General features: G+C 40.6%; 1 protein-coding gene across 5 annotated transcripts in view; it reads left to right on the plus strand.

Annotated features, from left to right (window-relative positions):
- Nucleotides 1-15,899, plus strand: part of SYT2 (synaptotagmin 2) — a 200,348-nt gene that overhangs the window by 124,217 nt on the left and 60,232 nt on the right. The window contains exon 1 of one of the 5 annotated variants that reach the window (XM_089514303.1): nucleotides 13,160-13,197. The exons of the other annotated variants lie outside the window; for them this stretch is intronic. The gene's annotated coding sequence lies outside the window, so the exon portion shown is untranslated. Of the gene's footprint in view, nucleotides 1-13,159; nucleotides 13,198-15,899 lie in introns of those variants that run through there. 5 annotated transcript variants of the gene reach the window in all.

The following is a 15,899-nucleotide window of genomic DNA, read 5'->3' on the forward strand; positions in this document are numbered from 1 at the left end:
TCTGAAGGCCTCCAGGAGCAGCAATTCACTGCTGAAATAGATTGCAGAGACCCATTGCACTGTTTGACATTTAAAAAGAAAAGAAAACACATTTTTCAAAACAAGGAGGGGTCTTCTGGTCACTACTAGTTTTGTTTTGTTTTGTTTTGTTTTTTGGCATCCAATGCAGCCCCCAGAAGTACATAATTGTCCCCCTTCCTCTGGAGTAACCCCAGTGTCTACCAACTGAAGCCAGATGCAAAATCGTGGTTTGGGGGCTAATTATCTATAGCACCTCATGAGCCATTCATTGGAATACTATACCTATATCATCTGCCTATGAACTAACTTCAGTTTATGGATAGCAGTAGTCTAGTATAGATCTTAAAATAGCAAATGTTAAACAATCAGATGCAAAGTCATGCCCTGGGACTGGAGAGCCCATGGAAAACATATTGTATTTTTTGCCATCAGCTATGGGACTCAAAAAAGAACTTAGAAGTGATGCTTCTATTATTGCAAATAACAATGTTGCATATTATTTTGGGGATAATGTGAACATGAGAGTGTTCTTTTTGTAATGTAGCAAGTGCTAAAATTGCTTTCTAGTGTAAGATTTTCTGATTTTTCTTTCTTACTTTTAGGATTTTTATTATTATTATTATTTTACATTTTAGGACATTTTTTGGAGATATGCTGTTTAAATGATCCATGCATCCTAAGAATCTGGAAGCTGCACAAAAAGCTGCACTCCGGTGCTTAGGAATAGAATGTGGCTTTGGTGTGACCTCCAGACTCTTAGGACCCATGCATCATTTAAATAGCATACCTCCAAAGAGACCCGAAGCAGCTTTATTTTGGCAGTCTGTAACAGGCCACTGTTTTCTTTAACCAAAAAGTGAGGAAAAGAAAGTACTGAAAAGTAGTGGAAAAGCAACAAGTAATGTAACAAGTTACAGGGAAACTCAAAATGTAATGTGAAAAATCAAGGAGCAATAATGGTTCCTTTTAAAACTTTCACCTAAAGCCGTAGGGAGGCTGTGTCCCCTTCCTTGTGGGAATAATATAGGTATAGCAAGTACACAACCAAGTTGGGTTTCTATAGGCAGCAGCAGAGAACATTCAGCTCATTTAAATGCTTGTAATTGTGGGTGTATGGTCCAAAACACACTGCAGAAAAAATCAAGTTTGACACCACTTTAACTGCCCTGGCTCAATGCTAGGAAATTCTGGGAAATTTAGCCTTCTCTGTCAGAGAGCAATGGTGCCACAGTAAACTGTAATTCCTAGGATTCCCTAGCACTAAGGCAAGGCAGTTAAAGCAGTCTCAAACTGGATTATTTCTGAAGTGTGTTTAGAAGCTATGACTGTGGAACCAGAGGGTAAGAATGCTGTCTTCATCCATTAGCCAAAGAAACAAGCACCGCCAATTGCTGCTTACTGAAAGAACACCAGTATGAGCCTTTCCTGAGCTGGATCTAAATTTCACCTTAATAGTTCACCACTTTGCTTTAACCTTCAGTTGCTATCATCCGTCTCATTCCTTTCCCCCCCTTCTCTTTGGGTCTTGTATTTTAGTATGGGAACTTGATGGTAAACTAAAAGGATGTTTTCTTGTTAATGATAGTGGCTTTGGACAACAGTATTTCTTACAGAGATGGGAATAAAAATAAGTAAACAAATAAATACTCGCTGTATATCATGATTGCATTTTTGCTATCCTCATCTTAGGGAGTCAGTTCATCAGCTTCGTGGCAGATTTAAAACCGGACCTGCATAGACTAGTTTTTTTCTAAGTTTGACATCTTCCAGAGATATTGGTGTGGCTGGGGATAATAGGGTTTGTTATGCAATAAACTGGATTTGGGGAAGTTTGGTATATACTATGGAAGATAGGATTGAAATTGCATGTTGCTTTGATAAACCAAATGACTGACTTTCTGAAATTATGCACACACATTGTGCACATCTTGTTCTTGCTACCTTTATGATGAGACTAAGAAACAGTGGTATACACAAAGATCAGGCATTATTTGTGCATCTGTGCTTTGTTCCTTAGAATATGTGAAGCAGGTCTTACAAGCCTTACAGTTCTTATCCAGGTCACAAAAAGACACTTTGCTGGCCAGCATATTTTGTCTCTTTTTGTGTACAAATGACTTATTACCCCCACCTCCCATTTTCAGACTGGATCACTTTGTTACAGATGGAAGTAATATAAACTGAAAGATCTGTGACTTAAAAAAACGATTTGCTGACTTGAGAGGAAAAGACCTTGTCTAGAGAACATCAAGGACTAACCAAAAATGTCTGACTTTGAGAACTGTATTAGAGTGGAACAATACTGCCATTATTTTTATGACAGAGCTGAGTCAACTCATGTTTTGTTTATAGCTATCTGACTGTAAAATCAGATCATAACTTTTGAGCAATCAAATATAGGGTTTTTTTTTCTGTTTTGTGCATTTAAAGAAAATAAATTTAGAGCATAATCTGGATTTAAGCTGAGTCAGGCTGCAGTCCTGTGCACACATAGTGGCACCACTAGGTTTTGCATCACCTGGTGCGGTAACTCATGGTGTCACCCACATCACTGACCTCCATCCATACCATACTCTACAGAATCTTTAGTAATGTTTTGTGTACTAATGTTACTCATTAATTCCTGTATTTTATTGAATGTAATGATAACGGTTGTGACACAAACAGCTAGCAAAATTAAAATTACAAATTTCAGTTACAATATGATATGCACATCCTAAATGCGTTTACATACACATAGTTGTATATGGTTGAAGTGAAAATTTGGTAAAATGTGATGTTTTTAAAGAAATTTTAAAAAGAAATAAAAATTTAAATTTTAAAAACTGGAGCCTTACCTTTCTCCTCCCACTAAGCCTCATCCTTCTCACACCATCGCTTCAGTATTTTAAAGGGATGCAGGCAGATGCCACACACCATTTCTGCCCAAAGGCAGATATTTGAGGGGCAGTGGTGTCATCCCCACTTAGCTTGTCACCTAGTGCGGATCACACACTTTGCACCTCCCTAATCATACCGCTGTGCACACTTGTAAGTCAGTCCCATTGAAATGTCTTCTGGGGTAGACATTTATTATTATTATTATTATTATTATTATTGACATTTATTTATAGAGCACTGTAAAGTTTGCACAGCGCTTTACATAGTAAGGATCAAATAAACTAATAAGAAAAAGAATAAAAACCTGTCAAGCAGCATACAATCTAAAACAACAACATTACATGATTAAAATATCTCTAAAATAATACTAATTGGTATACAGCAGATTAACAACCAGTAATTTGGAATGCCTCCCTAAACAAGAGTGCCTTCAATTCGGCCTTAAAATTAGGCAAGGAAATAATAGTTCTTAATTGTGAGGAGGAGATTCCAGGCATGAGGAGCAGCACAGGAAAAGGGGCAGATTTGAACAGAGAAGGAGGAGACCCTTGGCTGGGTCAGGAGACTGGTGTCATAAGATCTTAATGCACATGGAGGGTGGTGAGGAGAGATGAGTGCTGACTATATAGGATTGCATTCTTATGATATAATGCTCACTGTATTGTTTTCAACATATGTTCAGTTAAAATCAATAGGCGTTTGGCTCTGAGAAAATGTGTTGGAAGCCATTATCATTGAACAGATAAGGAAGAAGGCATGTAATGTATTTCCTCATTCCACTTAGAAATGCTGTTTGATCTTTTCTACTACAACAGCATAATAATAATAATAATAATAATAATAATAATAATAATAAATTTTATTTGTATTTTCCTGCCTCTCCCGATGGATCGAAGCGGGATTACAACCAATACATTCTATACAATAATGATTACAATAACAGTTATCAAAAATTCATAATTAAAACAGTATATTATCTAAAAATACTACAATACAATATTAAAATATGTCATTACATCCTGAGGTGAAGTTGTCTCTAATTCTCTGTGGAGTCAGGAGGTGAAATTTTATCAGATCTTTATAGAGGACCAGGAGGGTATGCTCGCCGAAAGAGATCAGGTTTTAACGCCTTCTTAAAGACGTCTAAAGTAGGAATGAGTTGGATGTCTTCCGGAAGATTGTTCCAAAGCGAGGGGGCCATAGCCGTATATGCTCTTTGGGAAGTGGTTGCTAATCTAACTTTTTTATGATCCAATAAATTCTTCCCAGTTGTTCTGAGTCTGCGGGGTGGATTATGTAGGGTGAGGGATTCCCTCAAGTAACCTGGGCCCAAACCATGTAGGGCTTTAAAGGTAATAACCAATACTTTGTATTGTGCCCGGAAGCTAATTGACAGCCAGAGTAAACATTTTAATACAGGTGTTATGTGGTCTGACCTGGAAGTGCCAGTGACCAACCTGGCTGCTGCATTTTGAACTAACTGAAGCTTCCGAACTTGGTACAAAGGTAGCCCCATGTAGAGCGCATTACAGAAATCTAAACGAGAGATTACCAGTTCGTGTACCACAGTTTCAAGGTCCTTTTGGTCCAGGTAGGGACACAGTTGGCATATCAACCGAAGCTGGTACCAAGCACTCCTGGCCATTGCATCCACTTGAGATGATAACTATAGAGATAGGTCCAGGAGTACTCCCAAACTGCGAACTTCGTCCTTTAGGGAAAGTGTGACCCCATCCAGGACTGGATGACAAATCTCCATCCCTGGACTTGGGGTACCTATCACGAGTACTCTGTTTTCTCTGGATTCAGCTTGAGTCTGTTTTCCCTCATCCAGCCCATTACTGACCCTAAGCAGGCATCCAGAGGAGAGATGCCAACCTTAGTCACTGTATCAGTCGGAGACATGGAGAGATAGATCTGGTTGTCATCAGCATACTGATAACACTGTGCTCCATGTCTCCAGATGATCTCTCCCAGCGGCTTCATGTAAATGTTAAACAGCATGGGGGACAGAATGGCACCCTGAGGGACGCCAGATGTCAGCTCTCTCCTGCAAGAGCAACTGTCCCCCAGCCTCACCATCTGGAATCTACCCGAGAGGTAGGATCGGAGCCACTGGAGTGCAGTGCCCCCAATGCCTAACTCTCTCAGGTGTTCCAGAAGGATACCATGGTCTATGGTATCAAAGGCCGCTGAGATGTCTAAGAGCACCAGAAGGGTCACACTTCCCCTGTCGATGCCCAGACGGAGATCATCGACTAAGGCAGTGGTTCCCAACCTTCCTAATGCCGTGACCCCTTAATACAGTTCCTCATGTTGTGGTGACCCAAACCCATGAAATTATTTTCATTGCTACTTCATAGCTGTAATTAAATAGGTGCTTTCCAATGGTCTTAGGTGACCCCCATGAAAGGGTCATTCAACCCCCAAAGGGGTCCCGACCCACAGGTTGGGAACCACTGGACTAAGGTGACCATGGCCATCTCAACTTTGTATCCTGCCCTAAAGCCAGTTTGAAATGGGTCCAGATAATTGGTTTCGTCCAAGACTGCTTGGAGTTGGAAGGCGACTGCCCTTTCGATCACCTTGCCCAGGAATGGTAATAGGGAGACCAGTCTATAGTTGTTTCTTAGCAGAGGATCTAGGGAGGGTTTCTTCAGAAGCGGTTTCACTATCACTTGTTTTAAAGTTATTATTTATTTATTTATTTATTTATATAGTGCTGTAGATTTGCACAGTGCTGTACATAAAACAATAAATATATAAGAGTAAGCCTGCCTATGGCGTACAATCTAAAGTGGATGGAAATATTTCCTCCCAGAAGGATGCATTTATTTGTAATGATGTTTTTATTGCATCTCCTCCCTGAGCATTCAAACCAGAAGGGCAAGGATTGAGGGGGCATTTCGTCCTCCTTACACTTCCAAGGAGCTTGTCCACATCATCAGTATTTACAAACTCAAAGTGATCCAGCTTAATCCTGTTTGCAGAGTTACTGGATACCTCTGCAAAATGCCGGCGTCAAGATCAGCCCTTATCTGAGAGATTTTATCAGTGAAGAAATCATTGAAAGTGTCACAGCAGGCTATAGTTGGCTCTAATAATGGGTTCAAGGTGGAAGGCAGTTGAGTTAACTCCTTAACCACCCTGAACTGCTCTGCTGGACGAAACTCTGCCAATGCAATCTGTGCAGCATAGAATGAATACTTTGCTGCATCAATTGCCACTCCATAAGAACGCAGCTTGTTCTCATGGCGTGTCATGTCAGATATGCGTTGATGTTTCTGCGACTGGCACTCTAGTTGTTGCGCAGCCTGCTTCATTTGCCGGAGATCTTCCGTATACCAAGGTTGTCGTTGTTTTTTTTTGGAGCGGACTGGAAAGGACGCTCAGGAGCGATGGTGTCTATTGCTCTGGTAAGATTGTTGTTCCAGGTGTTAACCAGGGTTTTGACAGAATCGCCATCGTTCCCAACCATAACTCCCTCTAGGGTTTGTTGGAACCTTTTGGGTTTTATCAGCCTTTGAAGGTGGACCATTTTAATAGGTCTTCCACCCCCAAGGGGGGTATATGTTGTGGCCTTGAGTCCCACCTTAACCAGGAAATGTTCCGTCCATGACAAGGGAGAGGTATGTTTTACCTCTGCCCACGGATATTCCAGGTCTGTACTAAAGACCACGTCGAGTGTATTACCCGCACAATGTGTCGGACCCGAGACCAATTGGGACAGGTCCATGGCAGTCATGGAATCCATGAAATACCGAGCTGCACCTATTAGATCTGATGAGCCAGCCTTGAAGGGGATGTTGAGGTCTCCCAGGACAAGAAGCCTAGGAGACTCCAGCACCAGCTCCGAGACCAGCTGTGTCAGCTCAGCCAGAGAGTCTGTTAGGCTACAGGATGGATGGTAGACCAACAGAATTCCTAAACTGTCCTCGGCTAACAACCACTTGATCTCTTGTTGGAAAGAAACTCTTGGTCTAATCAGTCTCATGTTCTGAATTAACATCATGAGTACTTTCTGCTTCTTACCCTTCATTTGTATTGCCTTCATGGACATCAAAAAGGTCTTTATTGACCTAGGTCCTAAGAAGCTCCACTATCCTTTCATGGGTCAATGATGCAGACCCCATTCTTTGCACAAGTTGCAGAAGATCATACAAAACCCTTATCATGTTGCATGAGGATAGGCTTGGCAGAATCATAGATTACATTTCTTGGGCAAATATCTCAAAAGATTTCCTCAATTCTCAGCTTTGGTCCAGCACTGCATGCTTAGTACACTCGGAAGTCATTTTGGGTAGAGTAAAAGGCTTACTGTCAGGAAAGGTCACATAATCAGCATATTATTTTTAATATACTTGGTGAAGCTTATATAATGGCTCTGCTGCTTAGATTTGATTTGATTTATTCATTTTTCACTTTAAAAAAATCTTATGGCCCATCTTGAACATTTTAGATGGGAAAGACAAACATTCAGATAGATGCAAAAATACTCAAGAGTGAATTGTGAATAACTCTCTTGCTATTTCAGTGCCATCAACTAGTCCATTCCTATCAATCCTGTATTCATCTGTGTCTATTTCACAAAAGTACACTGGAGTCACCAATCCATTCATTTGTCCTTTCTTGGAAGAAACATTCTTCTACTGCTACTTGTGTAGAGCCCCAAATTAGTGAAACCTATTTCTAGCTGGGGGGGAAATGTTTCCCAAATCAACAAGGGGGAAAAAAAAGATGTGTTTGTTTATGTTTCTTTAGGTATCTCATTCAAGGCAACCCCCTGTTTGCTTCACTGACAGTGTAACACTGTACAGCTTGTAAAAACAGAACAAGGGCACAGGAGATACCCTGAGCTCGGATATATTCTCCCTTCTAGTGCCTACTTCTCTGTACTTCTCTATGAAGGAAGAGTTCGATCCAACATAAAGGTATTTCTGATGAACCATAGAAATCAACTTTCAGGAGAAAATAAAAGGTCACTTTTCCACCTGGAATACTGCATTTCAGAAATCTGATACTTCTCTACAGAGGCTGTGATTGCTGGTTTTGCACTAGGCCATTTTCTTTAATGGCTAAATTTAAAATGGTTTAACTGCTAAATGGTGTGTTATGATAAACATAACCTCATGATATGAAATGGAAGTAAACAGTAGGTTACTACTGTAGAATCAAATTTACCTGTTTCACCTCCAAGAACATCAAGTACAGGTTTAGGGCAAAGTGAAAGGAGCCTTTGAAAAATCATTTATGGCTGAGAGCTAGGGATGGTCCAAGCATAGAAGCCACTTAAGAGTAGGACTACAGGGGGGAAATCAGGACTAAATTCAAGTATGGAAACGATGCAGGTAACTAGAGAGGCAGTTTTATGTGTAACAAGAAAACCTTGAAAAGTAGCACCAGCAGCTATGAAGAACTAGTGGTGGCCGTCCCCGTCTGTTCTCATTCCATTCTTTCATACTAGCCAGTTGGAGAAAAAGCATTGCTAACTTTCACAGACTAACACAGCTATATCTTTGAATTCTAATTTCACAGTCGTACTTTGTTCACAAAAATAAATAAATAAACAAATAAATAAAATAATCACACTTTTTGCCCTTGATCTCTCCAGTTAAAGGGATGAAAGATCTTGGCAAACATTTCTTTTCCAGACAGAAGAGATGCAAGGTGGACAAATAGTTTCTTATGTTTCTGCTGGACCATTTTGAACACGTGGTTTCTGTTTAGGAGTTGCAGGGAAGGGTGGCAGATTGAGTCCAGCCTCTGAAAGCTCTATGGAATTGTCTTCTGAGGAAAGCTTGGCTGGCCCACATCAGTGCTCTCTTTTCACTAGCAGGGAAAGACCTTCTTATTTAAATAGGCTTTCTGCTGGTTTATGGATGGGATGGGTTTTTTTTTATTTATATAATAGGTTTTAATGTGTTTTTAACCATTCCAAATTAAGAGTTTTGAGTAGTTTATTTAGTGCTGTTTAATTTAATTTAATTTTAGTATTCAGATTGTTTTAGTTATTGTGTTTTAACATACAATGAAGCTACTTTGGGGTTCAATATAGGAGAAAAAGAGGATATAAAAATAAGTAAATACGAAAGCATCTCAGCTCTATGCATGTTTGGTAGAAGTGGGCAAAGTGCGACCACTGAGTTTGTGTTTATCAAAACTATTTTTTAAAAGAATGATCCTCAAACCCAACACCTGGACTGCTTTCTAGCCAAAAAGAGCATTATTTACCACTCCTGGAAGCTTTGGGTGGGGTGACAGCTTCAGACTACACAGTTATAGGCTTATGAGTACACTTTGCCTTGGGAACATGATAAGGTATCCTTGGACTTAGGTAGTTTAGGGAGGAGTATTCCAAATACTGTGTCAGAGAGCTTTAGTACCTCCTCAAACTAGAAACCCTGGGATTCCATGGGATGCAACCATGGCAGCTAAAGTGAAACTATAGGTGGTATCCAGACCAGCGCTTTGCGCCGGCCTGGATACGTGCTAGGGTTGCCTCGGGGCATCCTTTACAGATGCCCCTCAACCCTAGCATGTAACTGTGGCATGGTAATGGCGGCGCCCTGTCTACATGGGCGCCGCTATTATGATATCACCGCCGCACTGCCTCCAAATAGAGTGGCGCAGGTGTGATGCACGAAGCCCCAAGGACACCCCTTTCCAGGCCGCAGGGAAGCAGCATTTTGCCACTTCCCCAAGGCCTGGAAAAGTGGTGGATCGGAGTCTCCGGGGGTGTCACTGTGGCTGCTGAGGCCCCGATCCGTCGGGGAAAGGGGCAGATGCAGGCTGCCCCAAAGGGGTGGTCTGTATCCCGCCATAGTACCCTTACTGTTTAATGTGAAAGGATCTCAGGAGTGGCAATTCATTTTTAAAACAGGTTGCAGGGGCATTTTATACTGTTAAACATAAAAATGCCCACTTTTTTGAGAGCAGAAGTTGACTTCCACCCATTTCCAGTTTTCTGATGTGTTTCTTGGCAGTCTGTCTCACCCCACCCTGCAAAGAGGGCATTTTCTAAGAGCAGAACACTGACCCCTGGGCTCACTGCAGTTGTCTTCTCCTGCTGCTGTCTAGATGTGATAGAAATGTGATTTGTCAGCTATGCTGTGCGCTAACTCTAATCAACCTAATTTAGACAAAATAAAACAAATATTGTTGTTATAGCAGGCATTTAGACCAGTCTTGATATTTTGCGTATTTTATTTGTGTGTGTCAAATAAAAATTCTTCTTTTTGACTAGGATTGTTTGTCTGCCCAAATAAATGGCCCATCAAGTTCAGAGTCTGTCTTTGACATGTGAGAACCATTACCTGAATCTCCTGCTGGGAAAAATGTGAAGTGTCTTTCTTTCTGTCTGTTCTTGGGTTGCTTCTCCCTTACCTGCATGAATTCAGTGAAAGATTAGCTTTCTGTCTCACAGCTCTGAAACAGAAATCCTTAATTTTCTCCAGGGACACACAGACAGAGGCTTTGGGATTGGTGAGAAATGATGTAACCTATCTTTTTTAAGGAGATTTTTTGTCTTTCACATAGAGATGGCTGGGAACAGATTTGTCCTTGACTTATCTTTGTGGCTGGACTGGAATGTCACTGACTGAATAAACTGGCACTGTTTTTGGATTTGGCTGCTTTGTGATGCCAGAAGCACAGAATACTACATAACAGCTCTGCATAAGATTCTGTGACTCTTCTGAAAAGGTTCTTTTTTGTTTAACTTTGTCTTTTTAGCTAGCTGGCATTTGTACTTAAATCTGTTCCTTTATTTGGTAAAACATGTGATCTGTTTATCTTGGACATTTTGTTTGATTCGGATTTTTAAAAGCATATATCAATCTCCTTTAAGGTACAACAAAACATGGAGCAGTATAAAAATCTCTAAAACAAACAAACAAACAAACAAACAAACAAACAAACAAACAAATCACCAGCTAATAGCAGGATGAATAGATAGATATTTTAATATGTATTTTGCAGCCTCCATTTCAACACTTCATCTTAAAATGACTGCAAGAATAAAATGGAATTTACATTAATTTTGTCAATGAGGTGTCCTAGTGGATATGCTAGGGCTGCTGTGGTGCCAGCATTGAGAAATCTCTGCCCTGAATCCCTATAAACTTTGTTTGCTCCTGGCAACTAAGAGGAATAAAATTTCCGCAGCAGATTGTTCCCTCCCCATCCCCAGTGGTGAAGCTTACAGGGGTAGCTCTAAAATCCCTACCATAAGTGATAACATAACTTACTGTGGGCATATGTTGCCAGGTGGCACTACAGGGTGACCTCAGCAATCTGATGATCTCAGTAGAGCTTGGAAAGATTGCTCTCATGGACTACTTTTCCCAGAATCATGAACAGGAACTTTTCCAAAACTCCAGGTCTCACGACCCAAAGAAATGAAAGATAAATAGCTCCCTCCACCCAGAATAATCAGTCCCTGTGTATAACTTTAGGTTCACCATGGAGAAACATACAGAAGTTGAAATGGGTTTATTTTTGGTTTGATTATTCCTCTCTCATAATCAAGGCCAGGCCTTCAGTCTGCCAAGGAGAAGGAGCTCAGCCCTATATTAATCCTAGATACTTGAAAAGTGCATGCACCCAGGCATTTCCTGTGTTCCCTGGCTAGTGCCTTACCATTGAGCTGGCATTAAAGAAAAAAGAAACTGCAGCAAAAAAGGCATAGTGCAGAATGGAAGGCTATGAACTCAGATACCTCTCTTACCATTGTGTGGGTTGCAGCATGATCCCTAATTCCCTTCATTTGCCATATAGAAATTCAGAAGGTCCATCCATTCAGGCTTTGCAGTTTTTTAGCTTGCAGGACTGAGTTACACTGAAAGAGCTCTCCCTCCCCTCATCAGTACCCCCTTCTGAACATGCTGAACGAGGAAGGAAAGTCACGTCTGATTTTGAGAATATTCCAAATTTGCAGAGGAAATAATTGTAACTAAAAATTGAACATGTGCTAGTCACACTTCAGAGGGCTGGTTGCCTAATTATGCAGAATGTTCATTGATTCCATTGGATGTCTTTTTGCCATTTTTGAAAATAAAAAGGGTGTTTGCTTTAATCTGGAGTTACAGTCCTGTCATTCAGTTCATTTGGCACCAAAATGGAACATTCCATCCTGGAGTTTTAGTAATGAGCCACATGTCCCTTTGGCATCAGGGCTGCTCCGTCCAATTTACTAGTGGAGGATTAAAGATGAAAGATCATCAAACTTTCTATACCAGCAAGTGGCACTATCAGCAGGAACACATATGCATAGCATATGATATTAAGCAGACTCCTGCAAGAATGCGACTTTCTATAACAGCTTTGTAGTCCTTTGAATTTAGTACCACATAATAACTCAGAAGTGACATCCAATATGATTTATGCTCTACGCAATATATTGTATGTTCCCAAGAGTATCTTTAGCATTGTTGGCAACTGACAGATTTCTGTATTCTAGCTCTATACAGTCTTTCAGTTCTTCAGTCTGATATTAAAACTTGTTAGCACAGGGTAAGGGCTTTCCCAACCTGCCTTCGTAGGATAATAATGTTAATAGTTTAGTAATAATTTGCAGAGTGGAAAGGGAGCTATTTTGATCCATAAGAAAAATGGCAAAATCTACATATGAGCCAGGAGGAATGAATTAAAAAACAAAACAGCAAGCATTGAAGTTCTGCTGAAATTTTCAGGACAGACATTAAGCAAAGCATGGGAAAGAGATGAAAGCTTGTTTGATGTGGTAGCCTCAAACAAGGCTGACCCAATCATTTGGCAGAGTGATTGCAAAATCATGTATTAGTCCCTAAAAATCAATTTGCCCTGCAAGTTCATGCTCCACAGACAAATATAGCTTGGTGGCTTAACTATGCTTTCCCCATTGTAGAACATTGGCAATTTTTGATGAACACTAGCTTGCTGGAACTATCTTTATCTTCTGCTAGTCAATTACAAAAAGTCTGTAGGGCTATGCTCACCTCACACTGAAAATTAGTTGCAAGAAACTATGTTACATGGAAACTTCATTTAATGATATAAGTAGAATAGTACGTATTTTCCAAAAGTATGCTTTGTTTTTTTCAGGTGTGGCACTGCAAAAGAAAAATTCAGAGAGATGTGTGATGTTTATGAAGTTCTCAGAGCTCTAATGCCATATTTTAGACTGATTGGAATGTAAAACAAATGTTATTGGGCACCTCAAATCTGTTGACTGATGTACACATGGCATTGGCAAAAGTTGATTCAAGACTATAACTGAATTAGACCATTTATCCCGGGGACTGCAAATCCTGCTATAGGGTGAGCCATTGCAACATTTTTTCTGAGCCTGGGACAGAAGTTTCTGAAAGTCTGTTTCTGATTTTTTTAAAAAAACAGGTATATCATTTATTTTTAAAAGGTAAATTCCTACCATCTAGGGTTCCAGAAATGGCAGTTCACTCCCTTTTGCCAGGGAATCTGGAGGGCTGACAGCCATACACACAACTGGGGGTACATGTGTCCTCAGGTCCTAGCAACACTCCCAATGTCTTGCCCCTTCCTATCAGGTATCTCTCCTTCCCCACAAAGAACACTGGCACTTGTAATTCTTGACAGCATTGACCATGTCAAAGAGAAGAAGATAAATCTCTGTTTCTCAGTCTGATATAATTATACTCTTTCTATGCTAAAGAAAAGTGTCTGGTCAGAACTGGGCTAGGAGGGCCACCTGTTTAGAATATTTATTGAAATTGCTCTAAAACGTCTTCTGATGGGCTCCAGGAGATCTCACAAGATGAGGGGCCCTTTCACACTACAGTGTTATAGCACTATGATTCCACTTTAACTGCCACGGCTGAATCCTATGGAATATTGGAGTCTGAAATCACTAAATACTCCTCTCTAAATAGCAAATCTCAGGGGTTCACAGGATGGAGTCATGACAATGAAAGTAAAATGATATTGCTACAATTGTCTAGTGTGAAAGGATAATAAATGGATAGAACTTTGTATAAATATTCTTTGAAATGATCTTCAATTTATCATTTTCTTTTTCTCACATTAATGGGAATTTTGGACTGGACCAAGTCTCAGAGTTAGGAGGGTCTCTAGAGTTTCTGGCCCTAGGAAAATGTACCCTTCTTCTCTTCATGTAAGTCCCCCACTCCTTGTAAGGGCTTTCTCTGGTTGTTATATTATGTAAATTCATGGGGTTCATAATGCTCAGTAACAATAATGTCACATCCCTTGCTCTTTCATAGCTGCCATGGGGGGGGGGGGGTTTGAAGAGGGAAAGAAGAGACCCAAGAAGTTGTCTGTGTTGGATGACAGCATCCTTTTATGCAGGACTTTTCTGTTTCCTTTTTCTATCAGATGGAGCCCCCTAGAGGCTGCTGTAGTTATTATCCTTGCAAGTGGCAGAAGGTTGTTGTCTCCCACCTCACCCCTTTAATGAAGTTAACTCAGCATTGGACTTTATCACACGGGGAAAACTGGGGGTTTAAATAGCAAAAACTGTGTGAAAACCACGCAGTCACAATTAACGTTTTCACGTGACATGATTAAAGTGCCATTATCCCGGGAATAAACAGGCAATAAATAGCAACAAATCAATCATGGGCAAGTCCCCATTTGGAGTGTTGCCTGTTTGTTCACGATGTGTGTGAAAATGTTAATCGCGATTGTGCAATGGTCATGTGATTTTTGCTGTTTAAACCCCCCCCCCCATTTTTCCCGTGTGATAAAATCCATTGTAACAAAACATGGATGTAATTTGGAGAGCTGCCTCCTTGGCAACTGAAACCTGTTTGGAAGAGGAAAATACCTTGACAGGTGCACACGCTTGCCTAAATCTCTAGGGCCAGTCCAGATGACTGTGCTGTACAAGAGCTTTCCAAACAGATTGTCCTTTCCTTATGCTATGTAAGGAAGTAGCAAGGATTAGCAAGCCTTCTCCTTCTTTTTTTACTCATTGATTTTGGGAATTAGTTCATGCAGGGGAAATCAGATGGAGTATGGCTCACTGGGGCAAGAAAGAGGTGGTTTTGTTTTTTGCCTTACTAAATAATAATAATAATAATAATAATAATAATAAATTTTATTTCTATTTCCCGCCTCTCCCAATGGATCAAAGCGGGATTACAAGCATAAAACCACAGTGACAAGCATAAAACCACAATAACATCTAGATTACAATAAAATATCATCACTTAGAAATGCAGTTCAGAACAATAAAAACATCTAACATGCAGTATTACAGCCAAAAGTAGGGTTTTCTTAGGTTTTTCATAGAAGATCGGGTGGGTAGGCCCGCCGGAAGAGATCCGTCTTTAGTGCCTTTTTAAAAACATCTAAGGTAGTAATAAGACGGATCTCTTCCGGCAAGTTGTTCCATAATTTAGGGGCCATGGCTGTATACGCTCTGTGGGAAGTTGTTGTTAGTCTTATCTTTGGGTGTTCTAATAAATTCTTCCCAGATGTTCTGAGAGTGCGGGGCGGATTATGTAGGAAGAGGCGTTCCCTCAAGTAACTCAGGCCCAAGCTATGTAGGGCTTTAAAGGTAATAACCAACACTTTGTATTGCGCCCGGAAGCTAATCAGCAACCAATGAAGTGATTTTAGAACCAGTGTTATGTGGTCTGACCTAGATGTTCCAGTGACCAGTCTAGCCGCCACATTTTGAACTAGCTGAAGCTTCCAAACTTGGTACAAAGGTAGCCCCATGTAGAGCGCATTACAGAAATCAAGACGAAAGATTCAAGTCATTTCTGCCTTATGGCGACCCTGAGGCAACCTGTCCTGGGGTTTCTTGGCAAAATGTGTTCAGAGGGAGTTTACCCTTGCTTTCCTCTGAGGCTGAGAGAGAGTGGCTTGCCCAAGGTCACCCAGTTGATATAGCCACATGAATACATCAACCATATTTTGGATCAGAGCTTGGAAACATTACTTTTTCAAACTCCCAACTCTTAGAATCTTCCAGCCAAATGACTGTGGTATAATCTAAGGCATGGGGATGGTGGGTA

This window comes from Sceloporus occidentalis, unplaced genomic scaffold (assembly GCF_023333645.1).
Source record: "Sceloporus occidentalis isolate IW3139 unplaced genomic scaffold, rSceOcc1.0.p SCAF_3, whole genome shotgun sequence".
Lineage (NCBI taxonomy): Eukaryota > Metazoa > Chordata > Lepidosauria > Squamata > Phrynosomatidae > Sceloporus > Sceloporus occidentalis.